The 25508-nt window shown below is 45.5% G+C and overlaps 1 long non-coding RNA gene across 1 annotated transcript in view; it reads right to left on the bottom strand.

The window, feature by feature from the left end:
- Window positions 1-7393: 7393 nt before the first annotated feature.
- LOC142065686 (uncharacterized) overlaps window positions 7394-25508 on the bottom strand; it is a 51634-nt gene continuing 33519 nt past the window's right edge. The window contains exons 2-3 of the long non-coding RNA XR_012663498.1: window positions 14040-14188; window positions 7394-13514 (exon numbers count right to left, since the gene is read on the bottom strand). This is a non-coding gene — a long non-coding RNA (uncharacterized LOC142065686). The remainder of the gene's footprint in view (window positions 13515-14039; window positions 14189-25508) is intronic.

Below are 25508 nucleotides of genomic sequence, written 5' to 3'. Positions count from 1 at the left end.
TCCCCTGTTTACAGTTTAAATTAATGTTTTAATTTTTCAAACAAACAGTGACATTGCTTATGAATGTATTACCATTGAATAATCTCTCTTGAATATCAATTAACTTAAGCAATTTTAAACTACAAAGCCCTTTTAGTCAGAAACATGTGCTTGCAGAAACGGATTTAAAACAACCAAATTTCATCGAGTTTTCAGCTGTCAACAGAAATCAGTGTTTGCGAGGAGTGCTAGCTGTATTCTGGAAGGGGGAACTCGGATGGGATATATATGGTCTCCAGAGCAGCAGTCCAGCAGGAGCCGGTATCATGTCTTACAGCCACGCCAAATGTGACCAAAGATGACGGTTAGATGCCACAGAGGTCTATGATGCGGTAGGACTGGCTGCAGGGGCAGTTATAAGTGCTCTGCAGTATGTCAGAGGGTAAGATGCTGCAGAAATTAGAATTAGTCAGTTCAGGGATACAGGGAGGAATAGGGTCTGCCTCCCGCTTGACACAGTATTGGTCTGATGGAAACTAGAGGGTCTTGAGCGTATCATCCTCCATTTCCTTGTCCCTGTGCAAGGAGAAATGATAGCTCAAGGGTGAGAGCTCAAAAACCAGCAGTCCCAGACTAAGGAGGCAACTAAACCAAAGCGCAGCTATGAACTTTAATTTACCCTGAGAAAAGTAAGCCATGAAGTTTGAAGAAGTTCGCAGCTGAGGTATGTCATTAGGTCTGACCCGGTGACAGAGAAGAAGTATGACCTCTGAAGAAGCTCTCTGACAGGTGTCTTGAGTTTTGGTTGTGTGGTTTTTTGGTTTTAGACTTTTTTTTTGTGGTTTTTGTTTGTTTTTACTGTTTTTTTTGTTTGGTTAGTTTGGTGGGTTTTTTTTTTGGGGGGTGGTATTTTTTTATTTTATTTTTTGTGTTTATTTTCTTCTTGTTGTTGGTTTGTCTTCCCCCCCAGGATGGAAGAAAGACTTGGTTTCCATTGAATTCCTACTGATTTGGATCATGTTCTAATCAGAGGTGAGTAGGGACACAGCTGACGTTGCTCTGAGGACACAGATGCCACACAGCCCCTTCTTGCTCTCAGCTTCCTCTACAGCTCCGGCAGCGGAGGCTGAGCCTGTTGAACTGGGCCAGTGATCAGTCCTCCGAAAGGGTCTTTCCTCTGTTGCTTCTAAGCATGCAAACATGTTAGCAGAATTCTGGCTGCCAAGTGACTCCCCAGAGCACTGAAAGCTCAGACCTCAGCCACAAAAGAGCACGAGCCAAGGAGATTACAAGTTACGATCTATGGTCAACACCTCCATGATCCCAGATTAGTTCCTCTCCTCAAATCTTGCTCGGGGGGAGACAAGTGCTGAGTGACTGCCTCAGCCTGCCTCGCAGGGCTGAGCTTACAAATGGAGGCTGCAATATTTCGATCAATATGGGGGCGGGGGGGGGGAAGTGTAACAGTCAGAGAAGACAGAGACATTATTGATGCTTCTATTACTGTCTGAAATTGGTCACTGTGGAGAAAAACAAGTAGCCACAGAGTGGACCTGGCCTGACCTTTTGCTCCTCAGCAGGCAGCAGATTGGTCATTCTAGTCACTTCCAGTGAAAAATGAAGCTGAAGTCGTCTTCTTTTAGTGGATGAGGGACTAGTGCTCAGTCCCCATAGCAGGAGAGAATTCACAGGTCAGGGGGGAAGCTGTAGCCCTCACTGTGGACTCCAGAGAGATTCCCATATGACACACCAGAATAAGGAATACGGGATTGATTTGCTGCTTAACATGAGTTGTGTGTGTTCAAATGCGAAAGGACAGACTCCCCAGAAAGGGAGAGGAGTTTAAGAGTGATGGACAAACCAGAGCAGAAAAAATTATGTGTGCCCAGCAATGCAGTGAGGCAGGGAAATTTCAAGCCAGGCAGTAAAATGGTGAAGAACAGGACAGAAAAAAAAGCACAGGGGGGAAATTTTGACTACACAGTACTGAGACACGACAAAATGAACTGGGGCAACTCAGACCAAGCCATGTGCTTGTACAAATTCAGAAGAAAGCACAGACTTGGGACTAATCCACAGGGTAGAGAGCCTGGAGTACTGATTTTGTACCTGCCTCTTCTACAAACTTTCATACAGCCTTGGATAAAGTCCCCTTGACTTTCGCTGTGCCGTAGTTCCACAGTAGCTATAAAAATGCTTTCCTTGTCTACTGTGACAATACAGTCCCTGAAGCACGTATCCAAGATACCTTCTTAACACAAGTCTTAAAAAATATATATTTAAGATTTTCCAGCAACAGAGCAAAACTTGTATGCTTAAGGCCAGCTGAAATCAGTCAGACACCTGCAGGAAGCCCCACCTTGGTGCAAAGGAGAGCAGAGGACATCTACGGGGAATAAGCCTACCTGGCATAGAGCAGGAGAAACTTTGCCAAGTGGGTTACCGTTGGCCTGGAGAAAGGGACATCCTCTTCTGTGAGGCCAGAGTGGTCCAAGGAGAGATTTGTGTACCCAAAGGGATGTGCTGGCACAAGTTTAAAAAAACCCAAACAATGATACTAACCTACAAGTGGGCAAAAGCTCGTGAGGAAGCATGCTTGAATTCTTGTTAGAAGAACATAAAATCAGTGTGGGAGAAATTAGAATCTCTCTCCCTCCCCCAAGTGTTTTGTTTTAATCATACCTGCACATTCTGCAACCTAAATGAACACAGAGACCCCTAATATCAGTCCATCTTAATGGGCTTGGCTCCCACGATAAGCTTCAAGAAACAGCACTTACCTTCTTCTTATCACTTTGAACCAACTTGGGTGGTCACCTCTAATGAAGAGCAGACATCAGAAAAGTTCTTTAGAAGAACAGGTCGCAAACACTCATAATAAGTCTGTTTGGGTGCACTTTGGGGAATGTAAATCACTTAAATTATTAAAGTGTTGAGCTGCTGCAGTGAAAGCCACGGCAGCCCAAAGTGAGCAGGGCAAGAAAGGAAACAAGCACATTTTAAATTCAAGCTGCTCCACTTGTGCTGTAGCTTGTAACCATCAGCTGCAGCTGTAAGACTTTACTTAACAAATGACAGGGCTGAAACAGTTTGGCCTACAAGGTGGAGGAAGGGGAGGAAATAAGGATTGGACAGTAACAGCAAAGAAGTGAGGGAAGGCAGTAAAAACACTTGACCGGAGCAAAGATGAGAATAGAAGAAAGGTATAGGTGATGTGATAAGTAGCTCCTCAGTTTAAAATGCAGCCATGATATATGTAGAAAGGCACTTTGAAGAAAGGAGGTTATTCTCCGCATGTACCTGGAAATGTAGTAAACTGAAGGAAATACTAAAATCTTGCTCAAGCATGAGAAAGGTACAGAGTTGGGTTCAGGACCACTCCTCCGCCTCTGCCACTTGGCTGCAGTGCAAGAGTGGCTCCATCTTAAACCTAGGCGGGCTACTTCACCTGCCAATGCCAGTCCCTAACTAAAGACTGTCTATAATCCAGCTCTTCTGATATTTAAACATATTCTTCTAATTAACAGCCTGAATTTATTAATGGTCTGTTTATACCCATTTGTTCTTCTTTCAGCATTGTCCCTTTGATTTAATAGCTCTTTTTCTTCCCCGCTGTTATGCCCCAATCTACTTATATGCAACAATCGCCTCCTCTTTTTCAGCCTTCAGTTTTGCTTGGCTAAAAAAGCTAAGCTCCTTAGTCGTCTCTTGTAAGAAAGGATCTTCATTCCCAGACCATAATTTAGTATTCTGTTGTTTGAAAAACGCCTGTCAAAAGTTCATTATTTCGTCCTCCTTTTCCTTGGCAAAAATTCAACATTTTGAGCAAAATCAGACGTAGGACTTTTTCTGTCTACCGTTACCACCAGCAGCACAAAGACTGACTCAAGTTACTATAAGGAACAGCACAGGCAAACTGTGCAAGCAATTCAGTCATCAGGGGACTTCAATTCTACCAACCCACCTGAAACCTTTTTAATTTGCTTTTCAAACATATTTTAAAGAAGTAAATCCTGCCTGTGACAAAAACACACAGGTATTATTCGCAAGAAACAGTGTTTATTCATCAAAGTCGATAGGAATTTCTCTGGTTTATATAGATCAGGTCCTATTCATTTACAGACGGTGCAGTTCAGAGAATATCCAGCCACAGATAAATACTGGACTTTGTTGATATGATATCTTGTGTCTCTTTCTACTTAAGGGCTTTAGAAATTGATTAACTGAAACCCTTATCAGGAAGGTAACAATTATAATACTCATTTTACTGAGGAGGAAAGCAGAGCACAGAAAAAGCTTAGCGACAGACACAAGGTTACACAGTGATTTAGTGCCAGGAATACTGATCCTATCTCCATCTCCCTGGTTTGACCATTAGATACACTCCCTTAATCAGAACCTGTCTTCCCCCGAACCCTCTGCCTAATTTTACTTGCCTTTTTTTTTTTTTTTTAAATACATTTTCCCTTGCTTTTCAACATTTTCTACTCTGGCTGGAAGCTATGGGAAAACCACTACCTATAGACAAAAAGTTGGCCTCAGCAATATTTTAAGTATGACAAGGAAAAAAAAGCCTCACTGAAAGTGCATATCCTCATAAGATTTTCAGGCTGAATTCGCAGCTTCAGAGAATTGAGCTAAGCCACTGAACGGCTGGGTGCTTTATATGAAGCAAACCTCTTAAGGCTTTGCATTCATGCATTATTAGTAGCTTCATTCTATATCTAAGTTACTTATATGGTTCCTAATTACAACAGTATCCTAATGCCTCATCTTAATGTATTTATCCTTACTGCAGCCCAGTGGTGCAAGACTCTGCTGAGACTCCTGCTCCACGGACAATTTTTATGTTGCAGAAGACTCCAGAAAATGCAGTCTTCAGAGCGATTATAAGCTGAGTCTGCCTCTACTTCCCCTGCTAAAGGCAGACGTCAGGTTACACCTGGTAATGCTTCCATGAGCTTGGCTTTTGGGGATCTGTGTGCTCTGGCCACGCAGAGAACAGCCAGGCTGGTGTAGAGAGGTCCTTACAACTTGCAGGTTGATAGATCAAGGTGTCTATATAAATTTTTGAGAGTTCAGGCTTAAGCACATGCCTGAGGTCACTCAAGAAGTGGGTGGCAGAGATAATTCACCAGGGTCCTGTGAGGGCTTTCCTAGTTTAGCAACAGTGACAAATTCTGACTGAAATTAGAGTTAAATATGCAGGAAGAGGTGAAAACACCAGCACCAGGACTCCATTTCAGGGCTGTAATGCAGGAAAACTTAACAGAAAAGTTGTAAGATAACAAACAATAGCTACGATTTTTCATCAGCCTGAGAAAAGTTCCTTCTTGGTCTCGTCTCCTAACTCCAGTTTAATGATTAAAACGGGTGTATGAGCAATTGGTGTTCAAGATTGATTGAGACCATTTCATTGTAAGTCTAGAGATTGCACCCCAGTGCCAAGAAGTGTCCTCCAGGGCTTTTGGATACCTAAAATGTTGCTAAAATCTTGATCTAGCCCTTTTGCCCGGGGGTAAATTCTACCTGTAATTATTAGGACCAGGAATGCTCACCTAGTCTACGAGTCTGACTACTTGAACATTTATCTCCATAAGCTTTACACTTTAATAAATAATTTACCCCCCAAATGCACTTAAATTAGATCTATAATTCCACCATGAGGCTCTAGTGGTGTGAAGAGACCTCCTGACTTTGCTCCGATCATTTATAATGCCACCATAAGCCATCAGTGGAATTGCAGCATTATTATTTATAACACCGCTTATATTGTTCCTCATATCGTTTATTATACTCAATTGGAGTGGCCCCAGCTAGCCAGTATGAAAAGATGCTGCACAGTTACCAGCTTAGGTTATTTCTTAGCACAGAAATGCTACCTTCTTAAGGAAGCAGAGATGTTATCAGTGTGAGGATGGATATAAATTGCCTGGACATCCTGTCCTCGTTTCTGCTAGTCCTTCCATTCAGTTTGGGTAGTATTGGGGATGGCACAGAGGCTGAATCTTTTGGTGGTTGCTTCTACTTTCCATCTTGAGGGGGACAGACTGCACCGCCGACACTACATGAACTTGTGCAGGAACCTGTACAGGAAAGGGGACAAGAAATGGTGACATATAACGACGCAGTTTTGCCCCATCTCCTCTCGTGCACTGACACACGCTATTCAGATCGGAGCCAGACCTCTGCAAATACGAATCATGTCCTCATTACTGTTAGAAACAGGTTAAAATTACTAAATCAGGGATTCAAAAAAAAAAAGTGTCAGATTTAAGATCACCTAGGTATCCCCAGTGGTTTTTCTTTCCAGATGCATTATGATAATTCTTAATGACATCATCTCACGCTATTTTTATCACAGGTTTTCTTTTTTTTTAGTGGGTAGAACATGAGAACGATCTCCAAGGTGGTGGTGGGGGAGTAGTACTCTGTTTCACTTTATCTAAAACTGCTCATGCAAAACCTAACTTGCAACAGATGTTCCGCATGACAAACCAGAGCCCAGGTAATTAAAAGCAGTTAAAAGCAGAGTATTTCAATGGGAGATGTTGCAAGCATAACCCATAACAAGCCATTGCATTGCCACCGCCCTGCCTTGCCCAGGGCAGTCCTAAATGAATAGGAAAATTCTGCCTGTTTTATTCTCCCCTCCTTAAGTTGCCTGATTTTATTCCAGTGACCAATTCGCTTCCCTGCATCTCTATCTCAGTGCCGACAGGTTTCACGCTCCCCAGTTTAGCCATTAGCTGTAGGGTTTGGCCTAGACAACTTGTTCCCATAAAATACGGCGCTGACAGTCGTGAGGGTACAGAGCTGCCCCTGCAGACACTCCCCTCCGGAGCCAGCGCCAACTTTGCGGCCACGCGCCCGGCTCCCATGGCCTGTGTTTTGGGGGCTGCCCTGGCTGCTGCGTGTGCTGCAGCCCCTATGGACGCGCTGCCAGAGGGAGCAGCCGCCCTGCCCCTCGGCTGCCAAAGGCACCTGTCCTACCTGCGATGTCTGCTGGCCCCCTGTGACAGGCACAAGCACCCGCTGCTCTCCCATCTTAGCAATCACACCTACAAAAAAATACAAAGCAGAAAGGAGGGAAGAGAGAGGCAGGTAAAGGATCAGCACAGCTAAAAGTGGGAATACAGAAAATAAGGAGGAAGATTTCATATCCCTGTAGTTTATATTCCTGCACAGCCAAGCAAGGCAATAATAATGCAGCACATAGTTGGTGAATATGTCATGAACATCAGTCTGGATTTTAGGGCATAGCAGAATCCCACCAGGAAAGAGGGTTTAAATCTTGCAGCAGGAACACAGGAAATAAGGCCTTTTGTAACCCCCTCCCTTAAGAAAACGTATCAAGACATTGGAGTCAGAAGGCCTTCCCAGGTTAAGGTTGGGTTGGGTTTTTGTCTGGAGCTTGAGAACACCAGAGTTTGATTAAGCAGAGCAACCACCCACCCCCCTGAAAGCAGCAGACAGGCAGACAGACTTTGGGGATTTCATTTTTCTTGTAGGAAAGAAAAAAGCCAAGGAAGGAGGGGGATATGACTGCGCTGCCATGTGGAATCATTCATTTTACACTGATCCCCGTCAGCCATCTGAAGCTTTGCTTAAATAAATGTAGGGATTGAGGCTTTCAGAGGCAGTTCCTGCTCACCCTCCCGTGCAGGCAGAGCCCAGCAGCAGGATACAGGATGCACACGGAGGGCTTGGCACAGGGTGGCGGAGAATCAGCCCCTCTGTTTCTCAGGTTCATTTCTTAATTCACTCTTTCGGTTTTCTTCTGTGTATTTCTGGAGAATTAGGAGTCAAACCAGGGAAGTTAGTTAGGTAATGAGCCTGGCTCAGGGGAAAGACGAACTGTCAGAACCCCTGAGTTTCGTTCTGTGCCCCTTGTAACAACCTGGTACAAATCTGCAACACTTCAAGCTGGCTGGTATGCGTGTGCTGCTCCGCAAAGCAGGATGGAGTGGTTTAAGAGGCAAAACATGCTTTTCTTCATTAGGAAAGAATTGCAAGAAAGCAAATTGTAGTGCTGGTGTCTCAATTTTATAGCTGGAGAAACTAAAGCTTGGGAAGATGGTTGTAGCCAAGGTTATAGAGAAAGGTCAGTGTCACAGTCAGCCAAATGGCTGAGGTGTCTCAACTGTCACACTGGCTGCTGAGCAAGGGAGAAGGTTTTGCATCCTTCCTTCTTCTAGCTACCCCTGGGGAGGTCTGCCCAGGCAGCGCTTGTGCTGCCCTCAGCTTACAGCAGGATGGACCACGGACACCAGTGCCAGATGAACCGTGCGCTGCCTCCATCCCCGGCTCAGTTTCCTCTGACCAGCAAGATTATTTCCCAGCTGCTTAGTACATTGATGCTAATAGGGCTGTCTGCAGGCCCAGCTTGCTTTTAAGAGGGCAAAACCTTTCTGGGCAAATGGTGCATTGTCCAAAATGTCAGAGCATCAGCTTGTGGCGGATGGGTTGGTACAGCAGAACAAACTCAGGACCCGTGCACTATGGGGGGGAAAGAAGGGGTCTGCATTCACCTGTGGGGACACCAGTGTCTGAATAGCTGAGGCGATCTGGCCAGAGAGAGCTTCAAATGATGGGGGGTGCTTTTTTCCCTCTGTAGTTATCTGCTGAATATTGTAAATTCAGTGGACTGAGAAAATGACCATCTGGGATTTTAATGTAAAGATATATGTCATTAAAGAGTTATTCAGTTCAGCCCTAAAGTTAGCTGTGTGTCACACTTTTGATGTCTTTTCTTCTCCTACTAAAAAGTAGATATATTAAGAATAAAAGATCTTGAAAATAAAAAAAAAATAAATAGTGAAAAATAATCCCTTTCAGTCTCCTGTATATCAAAGGGTTTGTTTTGGCCACTTACCTTGGCTTTTTGTCATTGACATTTGCTGTGTCTGGTGTGCAGCATAGCAGACAGAGAGGGGTGTGCAAGTTCCAGTAGAAGCCATTAAGGCCTGTGAAATTGGACAATTGGCTATGCAGACATCCCTTAGAAGTATTTCTAGCACTTTTGGTTCCTGGCTGGGTACTGAAAATGGGAATGGAAGAAAGAAAATCTCTCTATATATGTATCAGAGCTTTGAAAGAAAAGAAAAAGGCACTGAACGTGGGACACGGAAACATGAAACTTTCAGTTTCTGACAGACTCTGCTAAGCCTTTATCCCCTCTCTTCTTCTCACCATTCAGAAGCCCAAGTAATTTTCCAGGCATGGAAAATACAACACCCCTCAGCACAGTCAGCCACCTGCATCTACAAACCTGAATTAATTCACCCTCAGTTGACCTGGATTTAGGCAGTCCTGGCTACTCCTGTACTTAACCAAGTGCATAGCAAAGTTTCACATTATGTTGGCATCAGGTATAAGGACTTTTTTTACAGAACTGTAAAAACAATGTTTCCATACATCCTTCTTCCCTCAAAACTGAGAAAGCTTGTTCCGTTTTATGAACAATCCCTGTTTGGCAAGACAAGAAAGGAGAAGCAGTTATTACTTTGCTCCTTTGCTGTCACTGAACCTCCCATGAATTTCAGTCTTTTCCTCCTGTTGATGTATCACTCCTCTTGAGATTTCAGCCCAGCCCAGGAAGGGACTGTTTGTACAATCTGTATCCTCTATATATAAAAGGAATGGACTAGATTCATCAGCACTTTAGTGCTTTTACTCCATAGCCCTATCCACTTCAGTGTTTTTCAGATTATGCTGTAGCTGTTTAGACCCTGCCCTTGCTTTGCAGGTGAACTTTGCTGTCAGGTAGATGGAAATGATTGAAAAGTTCTGGTTATTTCTCAAGAATTGCAGGCTCTTTTTGTCTATTCATCTGTCGATAGGTACATTTTCTCTCTTGCTAACATGGTATATTCAGACAGGATGACATTTTTTCCCCTGAAACATTACCCAGCCAAATCCTCCAATAAACGGCTATATCTTCAGAAGATTTCCAGATACTGATTGCAGAACTCCTGAAAATCTCTCTGGAAGGAGCAAAGGGTTTGAAATCACCACTGTGATTAAGCAACTGACATCTGCTCTCTGCTTTGGAGTGCAAAGGTACACAAAAAAAGTACCGTACCTTGTAATAAAAGCTATTCAGTGATTAGACCTTTGCAGTTTTTTTTTTTAAATTACCTGAATTCATATTTTAATTCATTAAACTTCACTCACAAGATCAGAGAGTAAAGGGGTGCATGCAGTACAGGGAGGCCATACAATTGGCATGGACGCAAATACAGCTGCATGATGTGCCCTTCAGGCCACAGTGATGAGTTTGGGGCAGCCGACTACAGCCCAGAGCATGTGGTTTCTGGTGGAATCGTGATTAAGGGGCTTGAAAGGCTTCCTTGTGAGTACTGAGGGTCTGATTTCACTCAAACCGTTGCCTATTCTGGAGTGAAATTTCAGGTGACAAGAGGGTACATTTTCCCTGGAACGTCTGTATTACCCTGTAGTCAGCAGGAATGAAATTGTCTGACTATGTCCTCCCCTTGGGGACCCTGCTGAAAATGAGATGTATCTCTCATGAGGACCTCCCAGCAAGCACAATTGAAATATCTTTGTGACTGCAGTAGCTCAGTAATGAATGAATTAATTGATTTCACCCTCAGCTTCTTCTTCATCGACCCTGCTGGCCCCACAGAGGGGAAGGAGCTTTGTTCCAGTTCCAGTTTCCCTCAAAGCCCTGTTCTATTTAAAGGCAGGTGAAATGGCTTCAGAGCTCGGGGTGGGAATCCCAAAACTTCAGCTTTGGGTGCCAGCCAGATGGGTCATCAAACTCCACACTGAGTCTGGCTGGAAGGATGAGAACTCTCACCTTTCAGCCATCCCCGAGGTCTCTGTTAACAGACAGAGAGTGGGTCTGGCAAGTCTGACATCCTAACAGCGCATCTACCTATATCTGCATATTGCCTGCATGACTGCCTAAGGAGCTTGTGTGGACATCTCTGGGTCTCCAGGCAGCCCTGGTTCTCCCCTTGCTGCTTAATCTGAATTATCTTGTGGGAAAACAGCCTGGGACTCACGCACCTAACAAACTCCTACCACCTTCAAAAGTGTGATGTGTCCAGCTCTTCCAACCCCTGTGACCAGCAAGGTGACCATAGGCACCACACAGACGGGGCAGACTCTGACATCTGACCTGATAAAGGGCAGGACTGTGCATAACAATTCTGAAAAAAAAAGGTGAAATGATTCAGCAGTGCCTGAAAAGAATGAGTGCTATTCTCATTTACAGGCAAACAGCTCCCCCTCGAGTCAATGCCTGAGGGTATCACCTCAGGGTACTTCGCACAGGCTGCTCGGGCTGGGATAACCAAGCAATTAAATAGCTACAGAAAAATGAGCCCATGGGACTCAGGACACTGCGGGGCTGTTAAAAACCTGAGATTTTTCTTCATACCCTGGAAAGCAAGTCACACAGTGCTGAAGGTCTTGTACAGGGTATCAGATACAACAGGTTCTACTTGGTGTGTTCCAGTCAGCAGAGAGCAGCTCTGAAAGTTACGGCCTCATGAATTTTAACCGCGGCTCTGAAGTCACTCTTCTATGTCTTTGAGCAAGTCATGTGGCTTCTGCTGTGCCTCAGTTTCCCTGTTGTGTTCTCAAGTTCTAACCAGATTTTCTGTCAATTGCAAAATATCTGGTCTCAAATACTGCCCCTCTTCCGGAAAATATTGCTACTATTATATCTCCAATTCAAATTTTTTAATGGAATATTTTAATTAGCTTTTCAAGGGAACATTTCAAACATTTGAATGTTCAAAGTGTTGTTGTTCCACCTTTAATGAAAGGGTTGAGTCTCTTGATTTTGTCAAGTGGACGCGGACATTTTGCAGTTTCATGTTTTGTGGAAGTTAAAATATTTCTTCTCAATTTGGGGATGAAAACAGATATTGAAAAGTGGATTTTTTTCTCCTGGGTAAAGTCTGCCTTATGGAAATCTGAGATATTAATTTCTGAGTAGCCGTAAATATCACTAGCAGCATCATGAAAGGGTTAAGTATGATTGCACAAGATCTTGAATGCCTCTTAAGCAATGCTCCTATTATGTAGGACTTCTGGGTGAGCCAGTAACAAAGGATTAAATCCATCTTTTATTAGTAGATGCCACCTGCCTCAGGACATAATGTTTAAAGCACACAGCTGTATTGTAATCATTTTTACCATGGTGACATCTGAGAACCGCAGGTGTGGATGAGATTCCACTGGTATTGCTCATTGTGAGAAGGCAAAGCAAGAAGTCAAAGCGCTTGTAGTGCAGATACAGCGTGAGTGGACACAAGGGTGGATTTACACAGGTCAGGGAAGGACACTGCAAAGTACGCTTGGTCCAGCTCATGGATTTGCCCTCAGCCTCTTCCGTTGGTTTAAGGACCCAACAAGTCCCCGCAGCAGAGGCTGTGGGCAGGAGGCTAATGGGGCACCCAGAAGCAAGGTTTAGGTGGAGGAAGGTGTCACACCTGCAAACATTCTGCACACAGAGGAGGAGTCAAGTCCCAGACTACTGCCAATGGAGGAATGGATGAATCTTAGGGAGAAAGTTTTAAGGAAGCTTCAGCGTCTTCAGACAGCTGCTCACTACGTCTCAGGCCTGCCTTCACTCACGTTTTCCCCTTGTCCCACCTGAAGGGCTGCATTGCAAGGCGTGTTGCTAAAGCTGCTATAGAGGAAAAAGACTTTGTGCCGGTATTAAACAGGAACTAAGAAAACAGTAAATGAGATGTCCGTGTGAAGGAGGGAGAGGGGATGCCAGAGCCACCACTAGGTTGCCCGTGTCCCCTCTGAACTCTGTTTCCTGATCCATTTCCAGCTGCGCCATCCTCAGATGTGGTTCAGATTCAGGATCCAGACCTGAGCGCCCAGGGCCAGCTTGGCACCTGAGGCGGCCCTGGGCAGACATCCACCTCAAAACGGGAAAGAGCTGCTCCTCAGCACAGCTGAAATACTGCCCAGTCTCCTCTCACTCTTTCTTTTCACTTCTTTTTCTGCCGTGTTTCACTTTGGTAGAAGGGAATTGTTTTGACTGTATCTTCCTTGTAGACATTAAGTACCTTTCAAAGCAAGGTCATAGTCCCTGGAGCTACGACAGCACACATGAAGATAATGGTTCAGGCTGGGTTTGCTACCCTCGTTGCAGTCAGGGAGCTGCCACTCTGTGTCACGGGGGTTTCTCTCAACAGACAGCATCACAGCTCAGCATTCTGAGCTTCCACGGGGAAGAACAGCTCTTGTGAGCCCTCTTTTCCATCCACGTGCACACCTGCGGTAATAGACATGTCACATCTCCCAGGTAATTCGGGAGCTGGATATCTCCACAGTTCTTTGGGATTTTTAGTATGCACCATCAAATTATTGTGTCCAAGGAGAAATAATGCATCCGTTGCATTGAGACAGCACGGAGAGGTACAGCCTCGAAACAGGAACAAGTAATGATCTGTGGCAGACAGGCAGGGCCTGGACAAACCGCTGCACAGCATCATACCTGCCAAGCGGGTTCCTGGCAGCTGGTTCATCTTTCCATGTCACATCTGATGTTTGAATAGAGGAAAAACACATGAGTTTATTTCCAGTGCCTCTCCCTGTTAGACAGGTGACCTTTTCGTAGCTCTGGAGGGCGAGGGAGAAGGCAGCCTACGAAGTGTTCAGACGGTGCTTGACAAATGATGATATGTAAACGAGGTGAGGGACAACAGCCGAGCGAGGGAGGGCCAAGCACCATCAGGCGCGGGGAAGCCTGTCTCACAAGCGGGGGAAGCGTTTGCTTTGGCTCCCATGTTGAGGAATGGCGGTGGGGGCTAATAGCTGGGATCAGACAGCGCATGGGTTTGGATGGAGCGCTGTGGATGGCTTACCCCGACTGGGGAAAGGAAGCCAGCCTGGCAGCTCTCCCTCTCACTGGAGCACAGCTCTGCTTACAAAGCACTCGGGAGAGCACAGAGGGTCTCGCATTGCTTCATGCTGCCCCCTGCCAAACAAGGAGCAATTTTTCCCCCACCAACACCACCCAGCACGCTCTGAGATCCCACCTCTTATCACCCGTGCATGATACCCACCACAGACACACGCAACAGCCAGGTCCCAGAGCTAACTCTGCGCTGACATTCGGTGTTGTGGAGCCTGTAGAGAGCCTGTGGTGGTCACAGTTGCCTGGTTTGGTGTCTTCTGGTCCGTTCAGTCATCACTTCAGAAAAGGCTGTTAAACCTGTAAGGGCAGAACGGTTCCCCCTTATGTCTGTAATGTCAGTTTTGCTCCAGTGTATGCAACCCACATGTATGCCTTAATATCTGCTTCAGAGCATTTCAGTCTCCACCTCCCTTTGCAGCTCCTTTGCCCAGAGCAAGCAGAAGATCCCAGCTGGCCCCTTTCAGACTTTCCCTGTTGGCTGCTCATAGGCACCAGCCTCCTCAGCCAGCTTCTGCATTGTTCCCACTGTGCCGTGTTGCTGCTGATTCGGGACTCTGGGCTAGGAAAGGGCTTCCTGAAGCCAACAATAACTGTCTAACCCCCTACTAACTCCGAGAGGGAACCATTCGGTTCTGGACTCCATCTCATCTGATCCATCTGAAAGCAGAAAGAGTTTGTAATCTGACTGATCCTGACCATAACCCCTCAGCAAGGCTTGAATGTGGTAGATACAAACAAGACTTTCTGCTGGGTGAGCTAAAAGAGCTGGAAGCGATGACTGCTTGGATTACACTACGCAACAGCTTTCTGATTTGTACACAGTGACAAAATTGGACTGGGCTTGGATTTGCAGCTATAGGTAGCTCAGATTATTCTGCATCACTCACTTCTGGGAATGGTGAGACAAGGTGAGTTTTGGTTGAGTAGTTCATGTTTTCTAAAAGTTTTCTTGATGCGATACATAGGTTGTGGATTTTCTGACTAGATAAAAAGTTTGCAAACAGATCTGTTCTCCTAGAAATCTCTTCCTGGATTGCTTTTGTTTTAAAATAAAAATCAATACAATGTTCAACCCAAGCTGCAAGGCACTTTTTCATCAAAACTCCCTCTGCCCTCCCCAATCCAAGCACTTTTGATGACAGATTGGGGATGTTGTTCCTTTAAACTAAGAAAAAAAACCCAAAACAAAACCACCACCACCACCACAAACAATAAAAAAGGGTTTCTATGTTGGTTTTCCACAGAGGATGGAAACCAACAAGTTTTTCTCGGTAGCTCTAAATACAATACCCCTCTAAACACAATACCCCTTAATTTCCACATGTGAACAGGTGGGTAGATATCGTCCCTTACGCACACTTCCCATGTTCAACCCTTGCAGCTTGGGTTGAACATTGTATTGATTTTTATTTTAAAACAAATACAATCCAAATTTAAGGACCCACAGATTCTTTCCTCAACAGTGAAAGACTCATTTGATTTCTTCCTCCTATCCCTTTCATTGTCTCTCTGCCTTTTGGGGTATAGCCAGCACCAGAAGGAGAATGAAATAGAGTGAAAAAAGCTATTTTGTCTCTTGCCAGCTCAGTTGGAAACAGGAAGTACTGGAAACCTCCCAACTAAGCCCAGCTTTGGAAGACCTCCAGCCCACTTTGTCAAGGCCTGAGGCTCCAGGGGTTCTGCAAAGTGGCTGAACTTCTGGGAATTGCCACATACAGCTCACAGACTTCAGCTGTGCTGGTGAAGAGGTGTTGATGGGGACTGGGAGAGAGAGTACCCCTGCCTGGAAAAAAATTTAGTCCGGAAGCTCTGAATTTTATATGTTTCCCTAGGTTCATGCTCATTTATGTGAATACTGATAAACTTCGTTGCAGGTTTGCTCATGAGTAATTTGGGGGAAGTCATGGAATAGTAATTTTGGGGAATAATAACTTTGGGGCAGTCTGCTCTGAATTTATTGGTAAGGATGAGGAGCAACAGGATGCAGGAGGATTGGTAGACTGATCTATGCACCAACACAGTGTATTAGACATATATACATCCTGGATCTAGATATCCACAGATCTTTAAACACAGGACTACATAGAACTACAATTAGCTCAAAATATTAGACCATGAAGGCTTTTGTAGACACCAGGGCTCCAAGCTCTAACCCTACCGCTGTTCCAAATAACAAACCACTTTCTGACATAAAGCCCTCAGCAGCCGCAGACTTTGTGCTGGTGCCAGGTGCACAGAGACACAGCAAACACAGACCCTTGAGAGATACTGAAAAGGCTGCAACTAGTTTTTATTCTCTGGCAGTGTAATCTAGATTGGGGAATTAACAGAAATTTCGTTTTTTGGCTTCTTTTTTGTTGTTTTTGGTTTTTTTTTTTCTTCTGCTGGCAGCTCCTGCTGTCTTTCTAATCATGGCCCCAATCCTTGCCCAGGCCAGCCAGGAAGGCTCTGAAGCTGCCTCCAGTTTGCAGTCAGATAGGTCTTGAACACACGGCCACTGTTTGGATTCAGAGCCTGGAGGTGACAAGGAATGGACAGCACATGCACCTGGTGGGAGTTTTCCATCCTGTTGCAGTGTCACCAGAAAGCCAGGTCATGCTCCCAACCCCAGCCTCTGCAGCTGAACTGTCTTTTAATGCCAGGATAACTCATTATAGCGATGATTGCACATGGCATTATCTCAGCATGACAAATGCAGTCCACGTGTGCAATGCCTCTGCAGCCCTGGACTGCAATCTCTGATGCAGTTAACACTTTGATGCAATCAGGATAACTGTTTCCCAAGGTTGGCTCAGCAGAGACACGTGGCTCCAAGTTCCTACCCTCCACTTCTGTGGAAGACTTGCTCCCGGTCCCTACCTGTGGCCATGGTAACAAACAAAAGTACTCCTCACCAGGCACTCTCCATCTTATCGATTCCTTGGGAGATTTATGGCAGAGACCTGATCTCAGTGAAGGAGCTAAATCCAATTCACTAAGGAATTACAAGCCTGTCCGATCAATAATCTATTTATCTCCTTCACTTTGCCATCTTTAAACACTCCAGCCCTGTCAAAATAAATTGAAAGCTTTTTAAAAATGAAATTATTGAACTCTGGAATGGTTCTGCTAAGGGTTCTGGAAAGGATCTTGAGACTAGGATGGATCCAGCTCAGATCCAGCACTTAGGAGAGGTCTGTCATAGCTCCAGTAACTTGACAGCAATCCAGCATGCAGGCTGGGATGGCAGGGGATGCTGACACACAAAGAATCCAGCCCAGGAGATCACAGGTAGCATAGATACGCAGCTTGCAGGAGATCTCACTTCGACATTAGTGCCAAGAAGCAATATGCGTGTGGGGGGAACGCAGCAGAGTGACTCCTGCATTCCCTTTAGCCAACTGAAACTGAGGAAGGATCGTGCATCCTCTGCTGCACTGGCAGAGCCTAGGAAAGGCTCGTATACCTACATAGAGGTACTAGGAGCTAAGAGGAAACTGAGGTGTGAAGTGCTAACCCCACCTGAAAATGCATTACTGAGGGCCCTGGAAGCTGCAAGCCGCATTCGTTCATGACTTGAGCATGAACGTGAATTAAACTTCATGATCATGAAGTTTAATTTAACGAGCACATGACTTCAGAAGCAGTCATTATGTCTCCCAAGGGCAGAGGTGTGCTGCATCCCAGAAATAATGTTATTTTTCAGCTCTCATGCAGCACTTCTAATTAATAGATTATAAAGTAGTTTGCATGGAAGAAAACCCAGGCTCAGAGAGGAAGCAGGGCTAGCTGAAAGCCAGCCAGTGTCAGAACCAGGAGCAGAATCATAGCCTCTTTGAAAAACAGTTTCCACCCTTCTCCAAACTTCATAGCTATTTTTATCTAACAGATGCAGGTCTTTACAAACACAAGGGAGACTGCGGGATCAGTTCACAGATGTGAACTGCCTTCATAGTAAAGCTCCTTGTCAAAGAAATATTTACGCACATGTTTAAGCCTATCTTTCTTCATACTAACTCTTAAACAGAACATTATTTGCAGTCCCAGTGGGACTGAGCCGTATATTCTGCTGGCCAAAAGACAGGGTATTTTCTTGGTTGTGTAGAACTGGGGAATCACAGCCACAGTTGCTCTATGGGAACAACCGTGCTGGAGAGCAAGCATGATGTTCAGACCTGAAGTCATAGACGTTTGGGTAAGTCAGAAGTTCTGCTGACATTAATGGTGTTGCACCGGTGCCTGTGTGAGATTTCCACCATACTTACGACCTTGCCTGCGGGGTATTTGCTCCCCAGATTGCCCCATTTTTAACAGATTCATGTACCTAGTTTTCTGCACCTGGAAATCCAGCACTGAAGCTGGAAGGGGCTAAATTTCTCTGGAGATGAAGAGGGGCCAGTTCCTCTCACTTCAGAGGTTAATGAATGGAGTCATTAGGATAATTAATGTTTTACTGATGAATTAATCACCCTCTCAAGCAGTTTCTGCCTTTAGCTGTGCAGAGAGGCAGGGCCCTCTTGAGATCTAACACATCCCTTGCTAAGGTAGCTACCTTGTCCTGACAGCTGCCTGTTTTTGGAACAGGTTACCGTGCATCTGCCTTTTCAGCAGGGGAGTTGCTTTCCTGTGGGAGGGAAAACCTCAAAGCCAAAAGCTGTGCTGGAGCTTGAGAGACTCCAGGCTGCCAGCTGCTAGGATTAAGCTTTTTTCCAAACTGTACTAACACTTCCAGTTCTGACCTGGGGCCACCTTGTCCGTCCTCATCCTGAGCCCATTTCACTCACCACCCATCCAGCCCTGCCAATAAGCCTCACTTTTCCTCTGAAGAACCATCTATCCTTGTCCTTCAATTCCTTCTCCTTTATGCTTTTCCTGTCTTCTCCACCCCCCCCCCCCCCCCCATGTTACCCTAGCCCTGACCCCAGGTTTGCGTATTGATCCCAAGCCTGACTTGAATCACACTCTTTTTTCAGGTTCTCTTTCTGAAGATCGTTACTGAAGCACTTCACTAAAGAGCAAATGCCCTTGTTGTTTTCTTGTTATTGGAAGTGTGAGAAAGTGCGTGGTGACCATGCCAGAAAAAAAATCACTAACCTTTCTGTGGCAGTCTATACAGCGCAATGAAACACTGAAAAGAGCTGCTGTCACACAAGAACTTTCTCCCTTGGCTGCAGGCACATTTGAACTGTGATTTCCAGGGGATGGAAAGCTGAGAGTGATTTCACAACATTGCTCCTGTAATAATCCCAGTAAAGTCAACAGGGCTTCTTGAGCAGAGCCCTCAGAGACACAGCAGCATCTCCAGGCAGAGTCCCACATACAGGCCAAGGCAAAGAAAAGGCACCCCTCCTCTTTAAATTGGCACCCTTCAAGATCACAGACTGTCATTCTGTGTTAACATGAGTTAAGGAACTTCATCACTGAATGTCTTTGGCAAAGAGTATTTCAGGCAAAGGATTTTGTAAAGACACCTCGGATAGGATGAAGATATCCTGTAGAAAATATGTAAGGTCTTGGATTTTCTGGTTGGTTCTTATCACAAGGAGAAGGCAGAATCGAAAACTTGACCTTTTTAGTGAAAAATGAATACTACAACAATTTGCTGCTTCACAAGGGAAAAAAAGGTAAAAGTAATTTAGAAATGTTGAAGTGTGGCAAAACGGGATTGCCATCCCACGGCCTGTACTTCTCAAAACCCATACCTTTTCAGGTCAGCTTCTCCTCTTACTTACCCTGCGAGCATTCGGCTCTGCCCTCAATGCTCAGACTTCAATTCTCAAATCCTATTTCCTCCTCCCACTCCGGCTGCCTCGTCTCCTGACTTGTTTATGATTGCCCCTCGGACGGTCCCCTCGCTGGACATCCATCCATCTCTATGTGGCCTTTCTTCTTGTCGGTTTAAATGCTGCCTGTGATTTATGGCCCACGAGCTCCCCAAACACATCTCGGGCATGTTATATGGCACTGGCGTAATGCTAACTCTCTTAAACCACGGAGGAAGCAAACAGCGCTAATTTATGCCTGGCTTTTTTTATTCCCTAGCATAATTCTGATTTTAATGTTCCATCTACACCACATCAATATCCTTTCACTGCTAGCAAGTAAAAACAAAAAGTAAATATTTCATTTCTCATTCTTTCCCTCTTAAAAGGTTTTGCCTAAACCAGCTCACCCGCCATGCCCTGAGGTTAGACAAATAGGAAGCGACTGTGGTCTGCCACAGGGGTGCTTTATGGGAAGGGCACTGCCCACAAGTGTCAGCTTTCTGGGATAGTTGCTATCTATTCGTGCATGAATATAACAAATGCAAGCATCTCCGGCATCAGGTTAAATTACTAGCCTGAGCAAATACAAGGCTCTAATACATCGCTAATTTATCAGCCTGGTATTACCATTTACTTCATGCAGCTATATTCAGAAAGCACAAAGTGCTTCAGGAAAGCAGAATTAAAAAAAAAGGAGACACAGAGAGAGGTAGAGAGGAAGAAGGATAACAAAACATTATGCAAAAATATTAAAAGGCTAAAATAAATCTCTGGCCAAAGGCACTGACAAAATGACTTGGCGGCTGAAGGGATTCGTATCCTGCTGGATCCAGGATATCTGCCACAAGTCTTTGCCTGACTGAGGAGCATCTAGATTCCCACTGGTGTTCCAGCAGCCCCACAGGGTTCTCCACACTAAAATGCAAGCCCTGTAGTCCTGGCTGCTCTTCACATCTCCCTAAAATTGTGGGTCAGGGAAAAACCATACCCATATTTTCAGGGAAAGGACAGAAAGACAATGATCTTGCTAAAATCCCAGTTGAACCCAGGTGTCCAGAGCACTCTGGCTCCTCATCTTGAAACACAGAAGAACACTTCACTGATCCAGCCACCCCAGAGTCTCTACCAAATCTTGGTCTGGGAAGAGATTCACTAGGTAGACACTCTACAGATGAGACCTTTATGCACACATAGCCTATAGATTATGAAACTTCAGTGACTCAAAAAGTAATATCTCTAAGGGGCACTTCTGGTCTTCTGCTGCCTGTTTGCTCCCTAGAGAGCCTATCTTCTAGATGGCCACCGTGCAGACTCCCACTGGAAAGCTGGCCCCAGCAAGGCTCAAGGAGCACATGAGGGAGGAGATGTGCAGAGGGTCTTCCCTCTAGCATTGCCTGAATGCAGTTACACTCACCAGGTGCATGAAAAACACACCTAACGCTTGTGTTCAGCACCCTGCAACGCCTTTGCCTCACTTTGCTCTTCCTGGTGACATGAAATGTCACTGCAATGGGATTATATCAGGGCCAGAGACTTCCTACACCCCAGTGTGTGTCACCACGGTGCTGAGCAATGCTGAAGGGGGGTCACAGCCCCCCATGCCAGGATAGGTCTCGAGACTCCTCCCTTCCCTGCTGAACACAGAGCAACAGCCAGAGTCTCCACTGGAAATCAGGTTCCTACCCTGGAGCTACTTAAGATCATAGTTTGTTTTCCTCCAAAATGAACTGTTGCAAGACAAATACCTCTCAAGATGATTGAAGTAGGTCACATTAGATGGTGCTCTGGAGAGTCTGCCTGACACTTTCCCATCGGCAGCAAGCACTGCTCTGTTCCTTTCTTTTTTTCTCCCTCTCTCCCCCATCCTTTCTCTCCTTCCGTTGCTAAAAGTCCGTGAAAAGGGAACTCTGTGAAGGGGAAACATCTCAAGCAAAATCTGTGTTCTGGTTTGGCAGCTGGAAGAATCAACGCTAACATGGCCCATGACTGCAGACAGCAGCTTACACTCATGAAGAAGCACCAGATGGGCAAAAACATGATGGAGATGAACGGAGCAAGTCAGCACTGTGCAGGGAGGGAGCCCTGCAGGTCTGCAGGGAACAGGACAATAGTATAAGGACTATAGTATAAGGTCAAACATAATTTAAATGAAAGGCATCAGGCACTGGAATAGCCTGAGGGATTCTATTTGCTGTGCTCTAGAGCACAGGCATGAAGGGTCTTCTGCTGCCCACACCAAGGGGAGTGCCCAGGGACATCCCAGCTGGGCTGCTGCCTTCCCTCATGCTTGAAGGGTGGTCCCGTCTCCTCCCTGGGTGCACCCTGAAGACTCCCGGCTCCAGCATCACCTCCCTGCTGCCTGCCCCTGCTCCCTCCCAGTGAGACTGCTGCCAGCTAATGAGATGCCTAACCCAGGACCCCCAGACTCCGTGTTTGTTTTCCAACTGGAAGTGATTAGCGCAGTGGCACGTCCAGTCAGCTTAAGGCTGTAACACTGCAGGGATGTTGCACCCCACCAGCTAGCCCGGAGGGACAGAATGAACGTTAGTTAAATTTAGTTACTCATTTCAGTTCATAAATTAGCAGCAGGCACCCCTCAGCCCATGTTCTGGTCAGTTAAAGCAAAGTTCGTGTGATCAGATAATAAAAACTAAGCATCATATAGTAAACTGGCCCAGACATCAATTTATAATTGGCAAAAGCCATTTGGCTGGAAAAAGGCGACAGGAGATATTTCTTTTTTCCCCCTCTCTCTTCGTTGGGTACTCCACATAGCTCATGCGATAAAGCCGCTCTCTTCTCACTGCCAAGACACTGTGGCTGTAGCTCGATGGAGCCCCACTATGTCCCTCCAATCCAGCACTCCCTACAGCGCTCCTGATAAACGCAGGGTCATTTCGAGCATATTTAAAGGGCTTAAACAGAGCAATAGGAGAAAGTGAGCCCAGAGATGGCAGCTGTCAGCAAATGCCCAGCTACCAGCTCCCTCGCCTGTGCAGCCAGACTCTCTGGTGGAAAAACGAGACGAAGACCTCAGGACCTCCTGCCTGCAAGAGGGACCACAGCCACAGTGGCGGTCCTGCTTACAACAGTCAGCTGAAATCCAGTTTGAGACTGTCTGGTCATGAACAGGGCTTTGCAGTTCAAAGCCTTGAAGAAATGCAACTGGGATTATACTAACAAAAACCAAATTAATTCACTGGTTTAACGCTGTCTGAATTTTGGAAGAATTTTGAGCTGGATGTTTAGAAAGCTTCTGCCTCTCGCAGATGAGCTGCATAGACTGCCAAATGTATGTCCTCTCAGAGGAAAAAAATGAGTTTTATTTCTGTTACAAACCTACAGGACTTCTTTCAGTTTTACAAATTTCCTTTCTAAATGGAAGCATTTTAGAGGAAAAGAAAGTGCTTCAAAAAATCCTTACGAAGAATCCTTCTGAAAATGTTTTGATCTGATTGATCCATCAAGCAGTGGCTCAGGGTAAGGAAAAGATGACAGGTGCTCCTTTTGTTGCATGCTGTTCTGATTAACTTCAAATAAGACGCTCCCTGTCACCCATGGCCCTCCACATCGTGAGTGCACAGAGCTCTGTAGACTCTGCTGAAAACACCTGATGCTGTAGCAGATCTCCTCCTGTCAGAAGGACAAGATATTTTTGCCCAGGACTGTTTGGAAAACCATGATTGGACTTGAACTCATAAAAGCAATAATAAAAATTTAGAGAAGCTTTAAGGAATCTTTCCAAAAGTGTCCGAAGTCAGCCTTAGTCTGCAGTTGTGATCAACACTGGCTCTTCTGAGAGCAAAATCAGGAGCAACCACACAAGGAGGAACTGTGGAGTTTCTGGTTTCCCAGCATCCATCCACCTTCCCTCGACCCTCTATCTGCTTTGGATTGACTGACTCACCTGCCATTTTTTCCAAGGACATTATTTACATTCCTTTCTCATATAAAAAAAGCTGTGCCAGAGCAGAGAGCCACAACCACAGAAATCCAGCAGTGTCCTCCCTTGAATTAATGATACAGGGCAGACTGAAAAAGGGAAGAAGGCTTTTTTCTAAGACTATAGCTAAGAATAAGCTTGCACACACATTTGATGTTCTTATTGATATGGAATATATATTCACCTGAATCTTTGGGATTCTTACTAGATATTTGGAAGGATTTTTCTGTCACTGGGGGAACGTAAAATCCTTTCCTAGCTGTTTCCAGGCAGCGCAAACTTTCTTTCTGAGCTCCCTTTTCTAGGCAGATGAGGCCGCTGATGGGAATTATAGATTGTTTTTTGGTGCCAGGGGGTCTGAACAAAGGCCAGAATGGAAGAACTCAGCCACATTCCCAAATGAGAAATAAGTTTGGCTCCAGCTCAAAACTCCGCTGCCCAGGTCCATCCATGTCACTGAGGATAATCAGACAAGTAGCTTGTTGGAATCCTAATCCAAAAAACCCGAAAGCCTGAGCTAATGGCTAAATAATCCCCACATTAAAACCTTCCACAAAGCTGAAAGAGAGAACCGAGTTTCCAAATGCTTCCAATTAAATGAAACATTAAGGTCAGCACCCGGGTTGAAGGCAGAGGGGGAAGCAGGCTGGGAGTCTCCGAGGGCGGCTGGGACGAGCAGAATTTCCAGGGCAGCATTTCTGACTCTCTCATCTCTGGCAGCATTAAGCACTGACACAGCATTAGTGAAATGTGGTCTTCATTGGTTCATTTTTGTCTCTGTACGTCTGTTTGTATGAGTACAGGGGTAACTATTCAATGACAACCCTGGATGGACAGAAAGGATTTTTCTTTGCTTCTTTTCCTTCTTTGTACACCTCCTCCACCCCCACACCCCCTTCTCCCACCTTAGAGCAGCGGGTAATTTGTGTACTGGCTGAAATAAAACCCACTTAACGATGAAATCCATGGCCAAAGCCTGTGGACATCAGTGCAGACTTAATGAAATTTCTATGCCTGAAACACATTAGTAGGCAAGAACTGAGACTGGAAAAAGATTAGGCTGCTGAATAGCTGGCAGAGCTGGAGCTTTCAGAGTGAAAGTCAGCACAGAGAGTAAGGGAGAAAAAGGAGACGGTCTTACAAGGGGCTGCTCTGGCTGAGCTAACCACCTGTCCACCTGAGCCACAAGCCTTCCCCCACGCCCATGGCCACCCTCTCCTCAAACCCCTTCTGATCTCCAGCCCTCCCTGTGGGCCTGCAGAGCCCTTACAAGCTCCCATAAACCTCCCCATCCTCAGTGGCCTGCACCCACCGCACCCAGAGCTAGCAGAGAGGCTGAGCTGCTGTGACTATAAAGGCCTGCTGGTTGTTTTGTCAGGCTCCCTCAGTTCTGTAGAGATTTAGATTCCCTTGAAGTGGAGGCTTGCATACTTTTGCTTGACTTCCATTCCAATTTTATTCTTGATTTTGGTCCATTTTACACCTAGGCAGCAGAGAGATGCCCAAAGGGCATGTTTATGTGCCGAGAGAAGAAGGCAGGGGGGTCAGATACAGGGAAGCCCTCAGGCTGTTTAAATTTCTCTCGGAAGACAGGTGACTAAGTAGATGGCATCTCAGAGCCTAGAAATGTGCTCACATCAGCACGTTTTATGACCATGCATCATTCAGTCAGTGACATCATTCAAGTCACCTCTCAAATTTACACAGGGCAGCAAGGGGACAGGGGAAACAAGGGGAGAGCACACGGAGGGGAAATACAGCTTCACTATTTTGAGACCCCAATTGGCAGCTTTTCCATCCAGTTTCCTGAGATATTCACAGCTGAGGTTGTGCACACTGAAACCAGGGAGCCAGGCTGGGGCTAGGAGTAGTATGCCTTCCTTCTTGGAGACCTCCGTCCAGGTGGCTCTGGAAGTGTTTGGTGCATACA

Source organism: Phalacrocorax aristotelis, chromosome 17, assembly GCF_949628215.1.
Source record: "Phalacrocorax aristotelis chromosome 17, bGulAri2.1, whole genome shotgun sequence".
In the NCBI taxonomy this organism is placed as follows: Eukaryota; Metazoa; Chordata; class Aves; order Suliformes; family Phalacrocoracidae; genus Phalacrocorax; species Phalacrocorax aristotelis.
This window is presented reverse-complemented; position numbering and strand designations above follow the sequence as displayed.